Here is a 21,105-nt window from a genome sequence, read left to right as displayed (position 1 = left end):
GGGTAACCCGAGGCTCTCTGTCCACGCGGCTCTATCGCCTGTGTCATAAAAAATTCAGGACTCGTCTCTTTAAACCTTCAAACGTACTAAATCAGAAATTATTTGACGAATAGTCACGAGAGTCGCACCTTTTGAGTGCGAAAGGGGGCGAGGCTTTTTGTATTGTCAGTAGAGAAGCAGTAACAATAGAATGGGTCGCTCAGGAAAGCTGAGTATCTTTGAACGTGGCTTGTCATTGGGTGTTACCTGAGGAACAAATTTCAACCCTTCTAAAGCTGCCCAAGTCGACTGTTAATGATATGATTGTGAAGCGGAATGGCGGGCGAAAAACCACAACTAAACAAAAGGCCAGGCAAACCTCGTGTCCAGATTGACCCCAGGGGCCGACGAGAGTTGCTGAGGATGGTTATAAAAATAGCATAACATCAGCCGAAGGAATCACCCGTGAGTTCCAAAGTGCTACCAGCAGTCTCGCTAGCACGCTGACGTTGGAACGATGGACGAGCAGCTACTGGGAGCTCTCACATTTCTATAGTTAATGCTGTTTGACGCTTGAGGTGGCATAAAGAGCGGCACCACTGGGCAGTGGATGACTGGAAATGAGCAATTTGGAGTGATGAATAACGCTATACGTTGTGGCAATGCAATGAAAGGGTATGGGCTTGCCGAATGCCTGGAAAATGTTTCATGCCGTATGTGTAGTACCGACAGTGAAGTACAGAGTAAGTGGTGTTACGGTATGGGGGAGTTAGCGTGTAGTCCCCTCATTGCGCTTAAGGAAACCTTAAATGCGGAAGGATGGGAACACATTGTGTAACATTGTGTACAGTAGAGGAACAGTTCGGAGGAGATAATTTTTTGTACCGATAAGACAACGCACCCTGTCATAAAGCAGCATCTCTGAGGAATTGGTTTGTGGACAATAACTGTTCTGAAATGGACTGGACTTCCCAGAGTCCTGGCGTGAAGTTATTGGAGCACCTTTCGGATGAGTTAGAACGTAGACTTCGCCCCCAGACCCCAGCACTATCGTTTGTGGTTTGGGTTCTTAAGGTACCGACCGCGTTGAAAATGTCTCCAACAGAGTTGAAGCCTTCGTAAAGGCGAAGGATGGAATGTCCACTAGTAACTATCTGGATATTTGTGATCAGCTAGTGTATCCGGCGGAATGAAAAGAGCGCTTCTTAGCGCCAAGGTGCCAGTCGAACTTGGCGAAGATTTCAGTCCTTTCCCATATATTCACCTTTCCATACGACACGTTTTTCCCGACGATGGATGGAGACCTGATTGTAGACGTCTGCATTTTGGCCGTTCACGAAACGTTTCACCTCGAAAATCACCTCGTCCTCGTTTTGGAAATGTTTAGCAAGCAATGGTTTCTTCGCCCGAGGGAAGAAGAAGAAGAAGAAGAAGAAGAATCTGCTGTGTCGTGTCAGGAGAATATTAGGGCGACGAAAAATTTGATACTGCAAGTGTGTGTGTGTGTGTGTGTGTGTGTGTGTGTGTGTGTGTGTGTGTGTGTGTGCGCGCAGGATGACGTAGTGCACTGTCACTCCCTTGGCGGCTTCCAGCGACGTTTCGTCGTAGTAGCCTTACGTGAACTCGTCAGGAGATATCGGTAATATGCTCCAGTGCGAACATAACCAGTTAGTACCACGCCATGCAACCCCAAAACAGACTGAGCATCCTCTTGCCGATTATGTTTGTATGTTCGCATGTTTCGTCGGTGGTGAATTTGCTCGTTTCCATAGTTTGCTTTGCTAATTTGTCTCGGGCTTGTAGTGGTACATCCAGAACACGTCTATGGTGATTAGGCAGGCGAAGAAGTCATTTGGATTGCCCTGACATGGGCGCTGCTGACTTGGTTCGCTAGACTTCTGGAATGGTTGTGAGCAGTCGCGGAACCCAGCGGTCGGCGATCTTTGTTATGTTCAAAATGTGGTGCAGATTGCTGGAAAAACTAGCCCGCTACTGATTCTTCACTGTTTCCACTATCGCCTCGACTGATGCGCCGGACTTCGGAACATTATGCCCTCCACTTCTTTAGTGATTCCCGTTTCTTCACGGTGAGATTATCTGCCACTTCCACTGACCTGACACTGGAAGCGTCTGTGCCACGTAACCACTGTAATATTTTGGTGCATTGTTAGCGTTCACTCTGACAAATTCACCATGGATTGTTGCAGTGTTATTCCACTTTAAATTCAGAAAACGAATTATCGCACGATACGTTACTTTATCAATTGGCTGTGCAATTTTCATTTATCTTCTCTAGCGAGGTGCTGCGGTACTGTGGTGCATAAATTCCGTTTTTATACCAGGACTGCAGACGTGTGCCTGCAAGCAAAACCAACTGTTGTGGGGTGCCGCACGAATTTGTGTTAGTGATACTGCGCTGAATTGTGACCGTACCCCGTAGTACACCATTCAATACAGTTAATTACCCATCCTATTTAAATCGGTAGACTGGAGTTCTCGTTAACAAATTACTTTATTTTCAAAATCAGTTACACAGCAGATGGTATCTCTTGCGTTGCTGTCATAAGAGAACTGTATTCAGAGACTACTTATAATATACGACCTAGCTCGATGTTCTCTTCTTCAGCATTGTTCATCAGGGTTCAGGGAATCTTGTCTGGCGTATTCCTTGGAGTTGCGGTTGGCGATGAGGTTTCTCTGCACTTGCTCTGACGTCACAGCATCAGCTGCTACGCCCGAATGCCGCCTGTAGCCCAACGAATACTTCAAACAGAACGTGGACGAAACCAAACGGAGACAAATATCTGCAATACATAAGTGAAACATGAGTTCGCAGAATATCATCGTATAACATGAATCAATACCAGAAATGATACTACAACTTTACACGTTTATTCATTGATAATCGTCAACCAGGTAGTAAAAATTTTAGCTTGATATATTCGCGCGTGTTTCAGGATTTCAAAAAGTCGCAAAATTTCTGTTCCCTTTCTCTACCAGGGCCATTTTGCTCGAAATACTTTTTGCGCACACTACTCCTTCGGTTTACAGTTAAATCTAGTTGTAAGAAAAAATATTGATGTAGCAGCGTTTGGTGGTTTTTAAATGTCATTCGTGAATCAGTTGTAAAATTTGGAGCACTGCCTGATGATAGAAGGAAGAAATTGATTATAAAAAAATTGAAATTGAATTAAACTGTAAAACTTTTTAATATTTCAGTTTGAAGTGCAGAGATCAGATGTCTTTGGCTGCATGGAAACGGGTTTGCACTTTTATGTGCTCTGTAGAATTTACGCCGTACTCTCCATTAACCAGTCCTTCCCGTGAGGGTCTTAAAATGAGAAAGAAAGAAAGAAAGAAAGAAAGAAGAAAGGTCTCTGGGGAAAGTAATTCACTAAATCTTATCTTCTACTTAGCCGCCAAAAGAACGATGTGACGAAGCCAAATTAGTTATCGGTGCTACGAGTGACGAAACCCAGCCCTCAGTTCGCGTCCAAGCGGATCAATAGCCTTGTTGGTGGGGGGGTGTCTAAAACTCCTGCTTGCTACAGAGTGGTTTCACCGGAAGTTTCGGAAGCGGAAGGCCTCTAGCCTAAACAGTGACAGCTGAATGTGTCAGTCTTCAGTCGCAGTTTATGGAAGCAACTCACCTCCTGTTAACGTCCCAGAAAGACGAACTGGCCATGTTCACAGTAGGCGAACATTTTCGTCGAGTTTCTTGATGTTGTTTACTTCTGTCAAGTATGTATTTGAAGTTAGGTCAAGTCAGATTATTATGAACATACATCTTTGCTGACGCATTCACATTGATTTACTACTATCAGAGCTGGAAGGAGATCCGGAGCACTGTGCTTCATGCAGTTTGGACGTACACATGTAGCCGTACAAGGAATGTTTGAGGGCTGTATTGAACAATGTGAGCTATAATTACACTAGTGAACCAAAAAATATGGGCACTGCCCAACTCGAGATTGAATACCCCTGACCGGCGTTTCGGCACTTGAAGAGACGAGAAAGTATACAGGCGTTTCAAATAGAATATACGTATTTAGAATGCATATATTAGTTAAACTGTAATACATACAGTTATGAAACTTGGGACATACGTTTACGACTCATTCAAGTTTAGATCATAGCGACACGAACAGTACCTTATCTATACCCGAATTATTCCCGTGCACTGGTAAGCATGGCCATCTTCACTGATGGTGTGGCAATACGAATCCGGTTCTTCATCTCTTTTAGGCTCTGTGGTAGTTTTGGTACATGAACGTTGTCCTTAATGAAACGCCACTGGAAGAAGTCCAGGGCGTCAAATCCTGTGACCATGGAGACTAGCTGAGAAGTGCTAAGTCGCCGGCTGTTTGACGACCGATCCAACGGCTCGGTATGACGACCGATCCAACGGCTCGGTAGAGTTTCATTGAGATATTCCCGCATTTGACGACTCCAGTGAGTGGGTGCTCCGTGTAGTTAAAAAATGAAGTTGACCTTGTTCAGCCACGGGAACAACCAGTTTTGCGACATAGGAAGATGCTGCTGACCGTTAACCGTGTTTCAATAAAAGAAGAATGGGTCGTAAACAAATGAGTGGGGTATCATGCAAAACACATGGACTTCGGGTGAATCTTGTACATGTTCAGTGAGTGCATGTAGGTTCTGTAGGGCCTGAATTCGAACATTGTGTTTGTTTACATTCCATCTTGGTTGAATGTCGCTTTATTATTAAACACAATACGTTGTGTCGAAGTATTACATTGTCAATAGTTTTCTTAAGCTCGTCAGAAAATGCAACACGTTTGCGTTTGTTGTCATCAAGTAGAGCATATAACGGCTGTAACTTTCAGGTCTTCATAACCAGCCGACGTCTCACAACACGCCAAATTATTGTTATAGGTAGGTGTAACTCCCGACTGGCACGACGAGTTTATTTTGTTGAACTATGTTGGAAAGTGCTTCGAATTTGTGCGACGTTGAAGTCGGAAACACGAGGGCGGTCATGAGTCTCTCCTTCACAGACACATTCTGTGTCTACAAACTGTCGATACCATCTTCGAATGTTCCATCGATTCGGAGGATCAGTTTGATTTCTCAACTTAAAACACTTTGCTCCGTAATCACGGAATTGCACTGCGCAAACTCGAGAACACAAAATGGTTTCTGCTGCAGAGTAGCCATTTTGCAGCATGTGATAATAAACAAGCAAACAGAAGACGACCGACTTCTAGCGGCAATGAATATAAACTAGAAAGTGTCTTTGTTCCTCGAATAATCAAGCCGTGGCTGAGCGATCGATAATTTTGACAACTTAATATTTTGTAATACATATATTCTTTTCGAAACACCCTGTATAAGGGGAACACAGACGAATGGTGAACCATTCTATCGACTATATGGGCCGAAAATGACGACAATTCAGTGACTTAAGAGACTTAAACAGAGGACAGATTTTTTTATGACCTAGCGCCTAGGAACGAGCACATCGGAAACTGCGGAACTAGTTGGCTGCTCCCGTGCTGCTATCGTCAGCGTCTGTGGAAAGCAGTTGAAGGACATTAAAACTATAGGCGACGAAGTGGTGGGACTACGCGAATGTTATTGCGGACCACTTGTGTCCCTTCATGATTGATGTATTCCTCCACGCCGATGCATCTTCCAGCAGGATATCTGCCCGTGTAACGAGACCAGATACGTGCTAGAGTGGTTAAGAAGCGTAACACTCTCAACTCGCATTGAAGCTTGGCCACCAAGTTCTACGTTATCAGCCGACAGCTCCGCACTCTCAAACCGCCGACTCTAGTTTACGTGAATTGTGTGATCTGTGCGTAGACATGAGGTGAGGTGCCACATACCTTCGGAAACCTATGACGGACTTGCCTAGCCCACGCCCACTGTATTTTGTTCAAAAGGTGGACCAACACGCTTTTAAGCGAGTTGTCAGTGTTTTCCCTCATCAGTGTAACATGCTGTAAGCATAGCAGTTTGAATTGTGTTGTAGCTTGATAGTAGCCAGTGGCACGAAATAACCTAAATGATGAAATAATTTGTTTATTTGAAGATAAGAGAAAAGGCTGCGCAGGAAAATGACTTGCTGAGAGGCATTGTAGACCTCGCCGTTACACCGTCCTGGCTATCTCTGTCCGCCGTCTCGTGCGCCATCCTGTCGATACCCTCCCCCACTCTATGTGCGTTGTGCATCGAAAAGGTAATAGCGCAGGTAATCATATGAAACGGCTAATGGACGACTCAGTGTAAATACTGTCATAGCTTTCGCGTGACGCGGATACAACGATGATGGTCCATTGGCTAATGGATGATGACAATCGGATTGTAGAAGCTTAATGAAAAACTTTTTGTGCTCTCCATATTCTGTAAATGAAGCATATGAACCGAACACTGTAGATTAGAGGCGACGAATCGCTTCCTTCTATTATTACTCAGGACCCGCTAAAACACAGGTAAAATAAGGAAAAACGTTAAGTAACGGAGAAACATACAATATTTCGCTAGTAGTGTGTTGTTCAAACCTTTTTTCTTTCTTTTTCGTATCAGTCTCTTCTGACTGGTTTGATGGAGCCCGCCGCGAATTTGTTCAGTGCCAATTTCACGTATATACAGGGTGTCCCAGCTATCTTGTCCACCCAAAATATCTCTGGAACGGTCCGCAGCTCGTGGTCGTGCGGTAGCGTTCTCACTTCCCACGCCCGGGTTCGATTCCCGGCGGGGTCAGGGATTTTCTCTGCCTCGTGATGACTGGGTGTTGTGTGATGTCCTTAGGTTAGTTATGTTTAAGTAGTTCTAAGTTCTAGGGGACTAATGACCATAGATGTTAAGTCCCATAGTGCTCAGAGCCATTTGAGCCATTTTTTATCTCTGGAACAATAACAGCTATTGGAAAACGACTTTCACCGGTATCAATGTAGGGCTGGGGCCCATGAACGTACACATTTGGAAACATTCTAAAACGAAAGAATGTGTTTTTTAACACAAACTTACGTTTTTTTAAATGGGCCTCCTATATTTTTTCTTCAGCAATCCATAGCATGACAAAGCACATACACAATGGCGTTGATTGCATCGCAATATTCCCATTATATCCCGAGATATTGAGACGCGAAGTTGACGCTTACAACACTCGACATGCGCTGATAGCGCACGTCCTGAGGCTCAGGCGTGAACCCCATGCTGCCCGTAATCGCGATGTGATTGACAAGTAAGTGTCCCTCTTGATAATTATGGAGGTGTGATTACACATGTCAATCACATCGCGATTACGGGCAGCATAGGGTTCACGCCTGAGCCTCAGGACGTGCGCTATCAGCGCATGTCGGGTGTTTCAAGCGTCAACTTCACGTCTCAATATCTCGGGATGTAAAGGGGATTTGGCGATGCAATCAACGCCATTGTGTATGTGCTTTGTCATGCTATGGATTGCTGAAGAAAAAATATAGGAGGTCCATTTAAAAAAACATAAGTTTGTGTTAAAAAATACATATGCTTTCCTTTTAGAATGTTTCCAAATATGTACATTCATGGGCCCCAGCCCTACATTGATACCGGTGAAAGTCGTTTTCCTATAGCTGTTATTGTTCCAGGGATGTTTTGGGTGGACAAGATAGCTGGGATACCCTGTATATTGCAATCTCTGTCTCCCCACTCCTCCCTTTTCTTTCATTCTCTGTAGCTCCCGCAGTAACCATATAAGTTATTGTCAGTCGTTTCAACATCGAGCGAGGTGGCGCAGTGGATAGCACACTGGACTTGCAATCGGGAAGACGATGGTTCAGACACGCGTCCGGGCATCCTGATTTAGGTTTTCCGCGATTTCCGTAAATCGTTTCGCGCAAATGTTAGGCTGCTTGCTTTACAAGGGCACGGCCGACTTCCTTCCCCATCCTCCTCTAATCCGATGGGACTGAGGATCTCCCTGCCACTAAGCGCCTGGCCTACCTGGCATGCTAGCTCGACTGCGTGAAATGCAAGTCGCGCGAGCCAAACGATTTGCGATTTTTCTCAAACAATTTTCATGAAACTACTCAATAATAAATGCTGATTCTCGCACATCTTATAGCGTAACTCGTCAGCTTCGTAATGAACTATCATTTCGTTAATGATCATAGTTACTCTGATATTTCGATATTCGGTAAACTGCTGCCAGAAATTCTTAGTTTGCAGTAAAAAATAGGGGTCGCTATGAATTTGCGTTTCGTGATTGTTAGGTCACACGTTACTGCACATAAAATGTAGGTAACACATTGAACTTCTCCTTAAACTTCGAAACATATCGCTATCTGTCTCCAGTCTCGAGAATATAGAATGTGCATAAACTGCTCCATCGCAAACGCCGCTTCAGCGAAAAAGCTGGAATGAAATATTCATAAATCCCACATATCTCATAAATGGTTGAGATATCGAAACAATATTTTGTCAGGTGACAGCAAATAAAGAGGAGAATATTTTGCCGTATGTTTAATATGCGAAACTTCGCTATCTGCCGCGATATTCAGGCGACTACATTTTTTTTCCAATGAAATATTGTAATTTTTAAGGACCATCGATATCTGGTGAAACGGGAATTTCTGTGGGTTTTGCAACAATATAACTGATGTTTCACATTTATTTTTATTCTGACAACGAGCTTTTTCATGAATTATTGGTCTTTCTTGTCATCAGCTGCTAGTTTAATAATAGACTGTTCGGTTTTGTCGCAATTTCAACTACATTAAAATATTTGTGAAATGGATATTTGTAAACTCTGCTGTGTTTTGGCTAAAGAAGCAGCTTTTAACATGGCAACAAGAGAAATTACACATTACTCAAAACTCGTAATAGTCCTTCATGAATCCATGTCTCCTCAACTACCTTCTCCGTATGGCTGACAAAGCGATATCTGCCGTGTGTTGTAACATTTGTAATGGCTTCTACTTTCCGCGTTTCATTGTTCATGAGCGTAAAATGGTTCAAATGGCTCTGAGCACTATGCGACTTAACTTCTGAGGTCATCAGTCACCTAGAACTTACAACTAATTAAACCTAACTAACCTAAGGACATCACACACATCCATGCCCGAGGCAGGATTTGAACCTGCGACCGTAACGGTCGCTCAGCTCCAGACTGTAGCGCCTAGAACCGCACGGCCACTCCGGCCGGCCATGAGCGTAAACCTCTTGTTTTTTGCCACAATACATTTCATCTGGGTCCATATATTCTCAGCCGGATTTCATCGAGCATCACATGGAGGAAGCCGGGTTTAAACTATGTATTTTACCGTCAGCCAGGTTGTGGACCTGGTAGCGTGGAGCTTTCTGCTTGTACAGTACTAAAAGTTCCATTAACGTCGCCCTAATTATACAAGCTAGGGTTCAACCTTATTCAGTGGAACATTTCTTTGCATTCAAAGCAAAATAACGGCTTTCTTGCTGTGCATTGTTGTAGCTTTATACATCACAACAGAGTGGTATGGCACATTGTCCATTACTATTACTGAATTCGGAGGATTTTTTTGCAGAAGTACATTTAATCTTCACAGCTGGTGGACATGTTCTTTGACTACCACATTTAATATGAATCTCGTGGACAGATGGGCTGCGCTGTTACCATTAATGCAGCACCAACAAAAACACTTGTTCACAATCCCTGATGACTGCAGATAACGTCAACGCTACAAAAGACTACTTTACAACGAGAGATAACGAACATGGACGCATCGCGCGATACCAAATGGGTCTGTCTATCCACAGGGTGGCTGTATCAACCGAACTGCTGGCGGTGTGGTAGGGAAAGCCGGCTCGCCATTGGTGTTACCTCGGCAATGGCGTCACGTCCCCTCCTATGAGCCAAACGTCAAAAGTCGCAATTAATTTTAAACGCACTTCAGAAGTTGGTCGTAGCGTGGCACCAACTTTCCAATATTCTCGTCATAGAAGGCAGCCGCCTGAGCTTTCCGCCAATTCCGTACACTGGTCTGCATCTCATTGTATGTGCCAAAATGCTGACCTCATAGCCAGCGGTTCATGTGTGTGAAGAGATGAAAATCAGAGGTAGCCAACTCAGGATTATATGGTGGGTGATCAAACACTTGTCATCGAAAACGCTGCAGTATCGTCTTCATTACTCTTGCAGTGTGCAGCCGAGAATTGTCATGAAAAATGAAAAGCTTGACGGTTACGTTATGTGGGCTGCATGAAATCAGGCGAAACCTCTCAGCAGGCACTCACACTTGGCGGTAGACATTTTCTAACCATCTTCACGTGCTCATTGTGCACTCCGAAATGAAAACTGACATGACGCTGTAGATGGGCATGCTAGAGACACTGAGCAAAACTTCACAGGATTTTTTTTTCTATGGTTTTAATTTAAAGACCGATCGAAGATTTTTTTTAAAAAAAGCCTTGCATTTAAGCAAGGTAACTACCAAATTAAATTTTTAGCGATTTTCTTAGGAAATAGTGCAGTGATTTGCCGACTTTCATACTCTTCAAATGCCAAAAATAATCCACATCATCTAGTGCGCTTTAGTTCCATCGTGTAACCGCCACGGTTAACGCCTTGGTACCTCAAAGACTCGGGTAGCTCGGCGTGGGATTTTCGATCGGCGGCGGCGGCAGCGGCGGCCGGGTTAAGGCGCGCTGCCGCTTTCTGTGCCGTCGCTAATTAAAAGCGACGCGCGGCGTGCATAATGCGAGAGGCGTGGCGTGGAGAGCCACGTTCGTTAGCCGCCTAATTTTAAGGCGGGCGCTCTGGCTTCTGAAGGAGCCGAGCGGTAGGCTCGCTGCCGCCTGTACAAAATGCGACGAGACTCGGGCCGGAGTATTGCTGCTGCTGCTGCTGCTGCTGCTGCTGGCGGGTCCCCTTAAAGCAGACTGTACCGCATCACAGCCGCGTCTCCGCTGTTTATTCCAGAGAGCAGAAATGTCTTTACGGTGCGCATTCAGATGCGCGAAATTTCTTTTGTGTTCACAATTTACATTATGTGATCAAAAGTATCCGGAAACCCCCAAAAACATAAGTTCTTGATATTAGGTGCATTGTGCTGCCACCTACTGTCAAGTACTCCATGTCAGCGACCTCAATAGTCATTAGACATCGTGAGAGAGCAAAATGGGGCGCTCCGCGGAACTCAAGAACTTCGAACGTGGTCAGGTGATTGGATGTCACTTGTATCATACGTCTGTACGCGAGATTTCCACACTCCGGAACATCCCTAGGGCCACTATTTCCGAGGTGATAGTGAAGTGGAAACGTGAAGGGACACATACAGCAATAAAGCGTACAGGCCAACTTCGTCTGTTGACTGACAAGAGCCCGCCGACAGTTGAAGAGGGTCGTAATGTGTAATAGGCAGACATCTATCCAGACCATGACACAGGAATTCCAAACTGCATCAGGGTCCACTGCAAGTACTATGACAGTTAGGCAGGAGGTGAGAAAACGGATTTCATGGTCAAGCGGCTACTCATAAGCCACAAATCACACCGGTAAATGCCAAACGACGCCTCGCTTGGTGTAAGGAGCGTTAACATTAGACGATTGAATAGCGGAATAAGCGTGTGGAGTGACGAATCACGGTACACAATGTGGCGATCCTATGGCAGGGTGTGGGTATGGTGAATGCCTGGTAAACGTCATCTGCCAGCGTGTGTAGTGCCAACAGTAAAATTCGGAGGCGGTGGTGTTATGGTGTGGTCGTGTTTTTCATGGAGGGGCTTGCACTCCTTGTGTTTTACGTGGCACTATCACAGCACATGCCTACATTGATGTTTTAAGCACATGCTTGCTTCCCACTGTTGAAGAGCAATTCGGGGATGGCGATTGCATCTTTCAACACGATCGAGCACCTGTTCATAATGCACGGCCTGTGGCGGAATGGTTACACGACAATAACATCCCCGTAATGGACTAGCCTGCGCAGAGTCCTGTCGTGAATCCTGTAGAACACCTTTTGGATGTTTTGGAACGCCGACTTCGTGCCATGCCTCGTGTATCGATACCTCTCCTCAGTGCAGCACTCCTTGAAGAACGGGCTGTCACTCCCCAAAAACCTTCCAGCACCTGACTGAACGCATGCCTACGAGAGTGGAAGCTCTCATCAGGGTGGGTCAACACCATATTGAATTCCAGCATTACCGATGGAGGGCGCCACAAACTTTGAAGCCATTTTCAACAAGGTGTCCGGATATTTTTGATCACGCAGTGTACATTTGCTCCGTGGTCGTGTAATTTTGGGACGGCGTAAGTCTGTCCGTAATGCGTCCTATGAATTTTGAATGTCATGTCGCTAGTATATGCAGATTCCGATCATATATGGTGTGCATTTGGTATAGGCCTTTTCTAGACACCATATCAATTTGTTTTTGATACCTGTAACAAATTGGGCTCTTAGCTTTGAAGAACAAAATGAACGGGCATCATGTGAAGGTCCGTTACGTCAGTGGTTTTACACTGTCGGTCACGTCACGTGATGTCTGTTCGCTTAGCCTCGTACCGAACGACTAAAGTGAGGTTACGAGCCGTCGTGCGTGATACAAAAAGTCAAGAGTATGCTGTCGAAATTGAAAACTAACAATGACGAAGTTAATTAATGGCCGAAGCAAACTTCATAGCTTTAAGTTCTTGATCAGATTTGCTTGGGAAAAGTGCTGAGAAGTGTTAGGGAATATATAGATTCAGGCCCATCAGGAAATAGCTATAAACGAAAAAAGGGAGCCTTTCAACCTTGTCCATTAAATTTTAATACCGTCATAAACAGCATATTTTTTCTTCCACTAAAGCTGCCCATTTCATTTAATATGTTATCTAATAGAAACTGCTTCGTCAAGTTATGGTCGTATCTACGTACATTGTGCGCGTCAGTTCTGTTGCGTTATTGTAATACCTCAGTTCTTATCTTGCAGATAACTGACCGCGTTTGGACACTCGATGGGAAAAAATATCAAAGTCGTCACGTAACATTTGCAATTTGCCGCGGAAACAAGTTATAATAATAATGATTACGAAGATAAAAAAACACGAAATCCTCTATTATAACACGAATTGAATTCGACGAAAATAGGTTATCTTAGAATGTTAGCAGGCGACGATACCGTCGGAACTTCCTTCCAGAGAAACACTGACGTGCGAAGACGTGATGTAACGACCTGTGTGAACGCCGCCATTTGACATGTTTTGTGGAATGTTTTGACGTGACGTGCCGAGACATGACGGCCAATGTGAATTGGCCTTTAACAAACAGCGTCATCCCGAGATCACATGACAATTCCAGCTTAATGTTCACAACATGCGCAGAACGCAGTGCTCACTCCAGAGACATTTCTACAGTATCGATTATTCGCACTGTAACCTATATTACACAGAGTCGCGACACTGCTGGTACTTTTTGTCATACATTACAGCAGCTCTCGAGGCGGCCAGTAATCTAAACAGTTTAGTGCGATATCCGATGAACGTGAATAGTCTAGTTTGTATTGATTTTCAATGTTTCCTTATTTCCTTACAAGGTGACTATAATTCAAAAGAAAGTTTATTTTTCTTCCAGTTTTATGAAATTCTATTTATTTTGTCCTTTAAAACGAAAGATACACAGAAATTTCAGAATACACATAAAAAACTTAAATTTCATTTTGCAATGAAGTCAGCGATCCCATTTTGCTTAAATGGACTCCATTGTTCATAGTGAAGCATATTTTCCGAAAATACATCAGTGTATACTTCCGTTCCGACGATTTACGTGCACAGCGTTTCCATTCACTACGTTTTGCCTTTTTTTTATAATTCTTGCTTTCTTCATTCTCCTCCTCCTCCTTTCCGCGTCATCTTTTGTCTTGTCACACGGAAGCACCCGAACCTCAGTCCTGCACCAAATAGACCTGCATCATTGCCAAATTGTGCGAAATCATTAAATTTCATATTTTCCTTTCTGTCGGAGGAAAGACCCTCGCTCTCCCCAAAGGTATCCCGAAAACGCAAGTCCATTCTTCCATTCTCGTTTGTTTGAAAACGGTTCTGTGACTCTTTGACGAATTTGCATTTCTAGGAACAGTTTAAAATAGTCTTCAGGGTAACATTCTTTCATTATTTATGCTGTCTAACACCGTTTTCACAACTTCTTTGCAGTACGAATTTCTGAAATCATGAATTGACCCCTGGTGAAACGGTTGCAGTTCAGAAGTGGAGTTCGCAGCGGAAAAAACAAAGTTTCATGTTATCTAGCGGTGCTAGGTAATTATGAACTGCCAAATTGTACAGAAAAACTGTCCTTTTGTTACATTTTTCATGGCTTTTCACAAGCCCAACAGTCACTCACTGAGCAATACTATGGTCATCCTCGATTTTTCGTAGGAGCTCGAAGACACACAAGTAATTTGATACATTTAGAGTTACCAGATTTCACTATCAAAACGTTTTATTTTCCTAGACGCATCCATTTATACTGCAGACGACTGTGTTACTACAAAGTACTTCTTTGCTAAGTTTTCCACCACGAGATTTTTCATCTTCACAAGTTAACGCGTGGCAGGAGAGACAGCTGGGGGGGAAAAATCCCCGTATCGTCAGTATTGAAAAACTCATGTGGATTGTAATTTACCAGCAAGCTTTCTAGTTCATTCTTCTATTCTGAGACTCTTAACGGATAGCTTGCCCGTCTGTTTAAGCACATAATCTGCAACAGGTAAGCTTCGTCCTCTTTATTGACTTATCCATTTCATTAAGCATCGTCAAGATGCAGGAATACATCTAGCCGGATCCGCTTCCTTCCTGTGTATGATACGCTTTCAGCGACATTTCTGCTTCAGGATAGTCTACGGTGTGGACAATACCCAAGGTATTCGCCACATCTGTTTTTAACCATCGTTGAGTAACAGTGGAGTGTCTCGAAAAATTGGAGGACGAAACAATTGACGAAACAGTTCGAATAACCGAGTGTAAGATATGTGCTTATTTCGATTTACAGTGTGCTTGCGAGCGCTCTCATAAGAATCGCTTCGATTTATCGATTCTAATAAACAAGAGTCGACCTTATCGCCTTAGATAGGTGATTCTTATCGGTGCTTGATTGCAAACAGTGCTTTTCAATATGGAAACGGATTCTCATTCAGTAACTTACACAATGTTCAGTAACTTACACAATGTTCAGTAACTTACACAATGTTCAGTAACTTACACAATGTTCAGTAACTTACACAATTTTCTTAATTTTCTTAAACTCAGTGCTTGATATTAATCGTACAAGACTTTATAAACTGATTTACGTTTGAAATCAACATTTGTGGATCACTATTCCTGTACATATCGAAAACGTGGAGACTGATAGTAAATTACACTATGTGAAACGAATGTTGTTCCATTTGAGAAAACATTCAATAAGACCCGACGTATTTGAACAAGCTTTTGGTAAAAAATTCGGTAAGCATATTGCTACGAATTTAATTTTCTTTAAATCAAGACACAAAAGTGTAGGAAATGTGAATTCGAAATAGTGAACTTATAAGAGGAAGGTGGAGATCGGACAACACTGGAAGAGGATGACAGTGACAGCGCATATAAACACATCAAAAAAAGTTTTGCAGAGATTGACATAAACATTTCCGCTCATTCTATTGCTCATGAAAACAAGACATCGCATGTTGTACCACCATACAGCGAGACCTTCAGAGGTGTTGGTCCAGATGGCTGTACACATCGGTACCTGTAATACCCAGTAGCACGTCCTCTTGCATTGTTCGTGCCTGTATTTGTCGTGGCATACTATCCACAAGTTCATCAAGGCACTGTTGGTCCAGATTGTCTCACTGCTTACGGTGATTCGGCGTAGATCCTTCAGAGTGGTCGGTGGGTGACGTCGCCCATAAACAGCACTTTTCAATCAATCCCAGGCATGTTCGATAGGGTTCATGTCTGGAGAACATGCTGTCCGCTCTAGTCGAGCGATGTCGTTATCCTGGAGGAAGTCATTCACAAGATGTGCTCGATTGGCGCGAATTGTCGTCCATGAAGACGAATGCCTCGCCATTATGCTGTCGATATGGTTGCACTGTCGGTCGGACGATGGTATTCACGTATCGTACAGCCGTTACGGCGCCTTCTATGACCACCAGCGGCGTACGTCGGCCCCACATAATGCCACTCGAAAACAGCAGGGAACCTCCACCTTGCTGCACTCGCTGGACAGTGTGTCTAAGGCGTTCAGCCTGACCGGGCTGCCTCCAAACACGTCTCCGACGATTGTGTGGTTGAAGGCATATGCGACACTCATCGTTGAAGAGAACGTGATGCCAATCCTGAGCGTTCCATTCGGCATGTTGTTAGGCCTATCTGTACCGCGCTGCATGGTGTCGTGGTTGCAAATATGGATCCTCGCCATGGACGTCGGGAGTGAAGCTGCGCATCATGCAGCCTATTCTGCACAGTTTGAGTCGTAACACGGCGTGCTGTGGGTGCACGAAAAGCATTATTCAACATGGTGGCGTTGCTGTCAGGGTTCCTCCTATCCATTATCCGTAGGTAGCGGTCATCCACTGCAGTTGTAGCCTTTGGGCGGCCTGAGCTAGGCATGTCATCGACAGTTCCTGTCTCTCTCTGTATCTCCTCCATGTCCGAACAACGTCGCATTGGTTCACTCCAAGACGCCTGGACTCTTCCCTTGTTGAATGCCCTTCCTGACACAGAGTAACAGTGCGGACACGATCGGACCGTAGTATTGACCGTGTAGGCATGGTTGAACTATAGACAATACGAGCCGTGTACCGCCTTCCTGGTGGAATGACTGGAACTGACCGGCTATCGGACTCCATCCGTCTAATAGGTGCTGCTCATGCTTGGTTGTTTACATCTTTGGGCGGATTTAGTGACTTCTCTGAAGAGTCAAAGGGACTGTGTCTGTGAAACAATATACACAGTCAACGTCTCTCTTCAGGAATTCTGGGAACCGGCGTGATGCAAAACCTTTTTTTTGTGCACGAGTATGTATTTACTTTCATGTGAGGCACTGTACAAGCAGTATGGAGATAGCCGTGAGACAATTCGGGGACACAAGAATAGAAGTCGACACTCGTGTTCGCAGCAGGACTAGAAATTCCAGTTTGGGCAGTGAATCAGTGTAACATATCGATTGTCAAATAACAGATACTGCCTTCACAAGATATTACATATGTGGAAGTATCAGCTGTCTCTTCTCCCAACGTCTCTTAACTCCACTTAATATGTAGTGAAACAATATTACTATTATGTGGAATCGTTAAGAAATTCTTGTAAGGTAAAAGAGGTGGGGGAGAGGAGAGCAGGGGCCAACAGTGTACGGTGTAGTTCCGTTCTGCTCCCTTGCAGCGTTGTGCGCAAAGTGCGTGCATTATCAATTATTCACGAAGCTCAGACTGTCAGGGGTTGCCGGTCTTTCGAGTAACTTCATTACGGCGCCGTAGAAACAGGCTTACAAGTTCTGAGTTTTGCGTGAACGCCGAGGAAGTGCAGCATAGCTGTCTTACGATGTGTATAGTCTCGTTTGTGTCTTGTAAATCTTTGCGAATGCCTGGTAATTGCTGAATCTTCCTCTGTATCTTCCCAGAGTAACATCTCTCAATCGTGCTTGTACCAAATAGACCGATATATGGCTTTTCGAGTGGCACGAGATATTAAGAATGGCCCATAAATTATTTGAGAAATAAAGGGGGGGGGGCAGTAGACACCGGATACGTTTTCGGGAGGACGGTGGTGTAGGTTGACTGTGGTGTAGGTTGACTGTGGTATCCCTAAATCGCTTCAGCCAAATGCCGAGATGGTTCACTAGAAAACGAAAGGGCCGTTTTCCTTTCCTATCCTTCACGTGTTCCGTCTCGAGTGAACTCGTCGGCGGGAAATGTTGAACGTTTATCTTCCTCCGTCTCTCCTGTATTTCTAAACATACAAAATCGGAAATGCATTATTGGACGGTAGAAGTATCTGGTACTGTAGTCATGTGGAAGCAAATACATGGGAATGCCTGTGTCACATGCATTCAGAAGTCAGACTCTGAACATCAATTTTTTACTATTTTTTGGATAATTTTAAAAATAGTCCATCCGCTTTCGTTCGCTGGGTTTAACTGAAGTCCGCGATGTCCCGCAAAAGTGGTTTGGAAAGGTATTCCACTTTCCGGCAAGACTGCTGCCATTGTTTTATTGAATGCAAAATCGATTTTCTTATTGATAACCATGCAAATGGTGGAACAAAAATTTGGGATTATTACTCAAGTCTTTTGGATTCAGAGTAAAAAAAGGAAAAAAAATGGCACCTTTCTTATAAAGATGCTTTGACAATGGGATATGAGCTGTTCGGCCAGCAGCGCTATTCAACTTATTAGGCACGCTCAGACTTTCATCTATTCTCACATATAAAAAAAAAATTGTAACGAAAAAATTTTTTGTGTCAGTGAATAGAGTTACGCCAGCCGTGGAAGGGCATTTTCCAGATCTTCTATAATCGCTTATCAGAGTTGGAATCTTCTCTTCGGAAAATTGTTGGACGAAATACATTCGCGTGAAAGGGTCTACATCGAAAAAAATAAGAATTATTTTGCATAACAAACAAGCAGTTTTTAAATTGCAGATCGGGAAAATTTCTTTTTCGTGCTGTCGACTGGGTATCAAAAATACGAAACAACTGCGTTACATGTTCAATAACTGAAGCATAAAGTACTGACGTGTTTAGTTCTTTATCATCAATTTTCCTCTTCGCTTCGTAGTGATGTTTGAACTCAGGTATACATCGGTATTTAAAATTATCTACTTAGTCAAGTGAAACCATATTCCTCCATACAGCCTAGAGTCTGATTTGTAAATGAAGTTTCGAAAATATCGTATGTTCTGTCTTCAGTTCCGAAGATGTCGAAACAAGAAAAATTTTGATTTGAGATACAATTCACTCAGCGCCTCTGACACTTTCCCACGAGTTAAAAAGCGGATGATACGATTATACGATGACAGTGCAAATGACGTTCCTGAATTTTGATCTTAAAGGCACCACTTTGCTACAGGAGACGTCGTTGTGGTTTTCATATTAGAGAGACAGATTGTTCACTAGGTCTTTTGAGTTCAAACACTCTTAAATGTACGGTTAATGGCTGACTTAGGTCTGATGAGTATAAAAGAGCACCTCTCTGTAATTCCATCACTTCTTGTGCTGGAGTGTCAGTGTCAGCCCCTTTACAAAGTTATCATAAACAATCATGTCTGATGTTATAAAATGTTGGTAATTACTTATTGGACCTACATCATCACCCAGTCTATGTTACAGCTAAGTACGGAGCTGCTCCCAACTTTTCCGTGCGTTACAGTATTCAGCTCTATGCAGTCAAGTTGCATCTGCAAGTTCCTTTACGTCATCTACCAGTCTTAGGTCATCGTCTGTTTTTTACCTGTTGGGACGCCCGCCCAAAAAATTACTCAGTCCATCTGCCATCAATTCGAGAGGCTGTATTTCCTGCTCACTTGCATTTCATTCTAATTGCCATCATAATTATACTATTGTAGACATATTCCTCGCAGAGGTTCTACAAACGTGTTGATTTTTAAAAGTTTATCGCCTATTTTGCCCTCTCAGTTGCACATTTATTTTTATAACATATCTGGTTTCGATCGAAGGTGATCGTTTTCCGAACTATGCGAGTATATCGCAGTACCTCTATATACCAGAGTTCTCCATATAGATATGTCGGATTGCTCACGCTACTGCGTGGAATAGAAGATGAACCACTTTGACCGCAACTAGTCATGTCATAAAGTAAATGGGCAATACAGGCGTAAAAATAAACGATTAATTTTATCGCAGTTACATCTTCCACTACAGTCGGTTCAATGATACAGTTTTGGCTTTCCTGGTCTTGTCTTGTAGCTCAGAACACTCGGGGAGACAATGGTTTAAATCCCAGTTCCTACCGTGCAGATGTAGGTTTTCCATTTCTTCTCTAAGTCTCTTAAGGCGAATGCCCAGGTGGTTCCTTTGGAGAGGTCACGACCGTTTTCCTTCCCCCAATCCGACGAGCTCGTGGTCCGTCTCTAAAGAACTTGTCGTCGACGGGACGTTAAACCCTAATCTTCCTTCATTCTGCCATTAGCGGACCACGTTTTGCAGCAACTTCGCATTGCTCCTCAGAATTAGCTTAATAAGCGGGAGGAAAATTCAAAGAGACACTTTATTTTCACGCATTCGTTTGCATGATTAAAGCTGTTAGCGTGGGAGAAGAGGCCGATTGTGTTTACCCCTGGCACTTAATCTCCATGAAATTAATGTACGGTCTTAACCGGCCCCCTGTTCCTTTTCGCGGTTGTTCTTCCCTCCGTTTTTCATTTCCGCAACAAACGCTGCCCCCGCCCCTTTCACCCTTAGTCCGGCGGCGAGGCGATTTTATTCCGCGAGTGTCTCCCTTCCGGTGGCTGAATTTCATTTAATTTGGAGCCTGCGGGCCCCCGGACACGGCAATCGATGACTGCGCAAACGCGGGCCCAGCCCAGAATTGGGGAACCGCCCCGGGGGAACAGGGGTTAGCGGCTCGGCTCACGCTTTCGTTTAAACGAGTTACCTCCTTTTTTGTCCGTCTGGAGACCGGTAATTGGCGGGCTTGCGGTGTGTGTGTGTGTGTGTGTGTGTGTGTGTGTGTGTGTGTGTGTGTGTGGTCTGACTGCCGACGTTTCCTCCTGTGCTGCCTAACAGAGCTCGCTTGATTGTACCGAATGCTTTCCCTCCCATCTAGAGGAGGAGAAGAGAATGCATCGAGCGAGCCCTCTGTGGTAGCATTGCGGCGCGTTGCGAGGCAGAGGTAGACGGCACGGCCGCACGCTTGTCTGGTGCCGGCTTGTGCGGTGTTTCCGTTGTAGCTCCTTGGCACTGCCCGACTGCGAACGCAGTCCAAATTTTGCGCTGTCAACAAATGCATGAGAAGATGGGGTTAGCAGTCCCGAAATCGACTATGCAATAAAGAAGCCAGAGGCTAATTTATTTACACGTAATGGCAAATCATCACACGGCTATGTTCGGACCATTCACTACTATGCAAAGTCAAGATATTATTATTATTATTATTATTATTATCATCATTATTAATTTTTTTCTAGTTTCAGAGTACCTGCCTCTGGTCCGCTGCTAGAAGTGGGGGG

General features: G+C 44.0%; 1 protein-coding gene across 8 annotated transcripts in view; it reads left to right on the top strand.

Moving 5' to 3' along the window:
- LOC126237282 (stress-activated protein kinase JNK) overlaps window positions 1-21,105 on the top strand; it is a 1,031,804-nt gene that overhangs the window by 575,924 nt on the left and 434,775 nt on the right. The window lies entirely within an intron of this gene.

The sequence above is a fragment of the Schistocerca nitens genome, chromosome 2, assembly GCF_023898315.1.
Source record: "Schistocerca nitens isolate TAMUIC-IGC-003100 chromosome 2, iqSchNite1.1, whole genome shotgun sequence".
In the NCBI taxonomy this organism is placed as follows: Eukaryota; Metazoa; Arthropoda; class Insecta; order Orthoptera; family Acrididae; genus Schistocerca; species Schistocerca nitens.
Note: the sequence above shows the minus strand (reverse complement) of the source record. Positions and strands in the feature narration are given on the sequence as shown.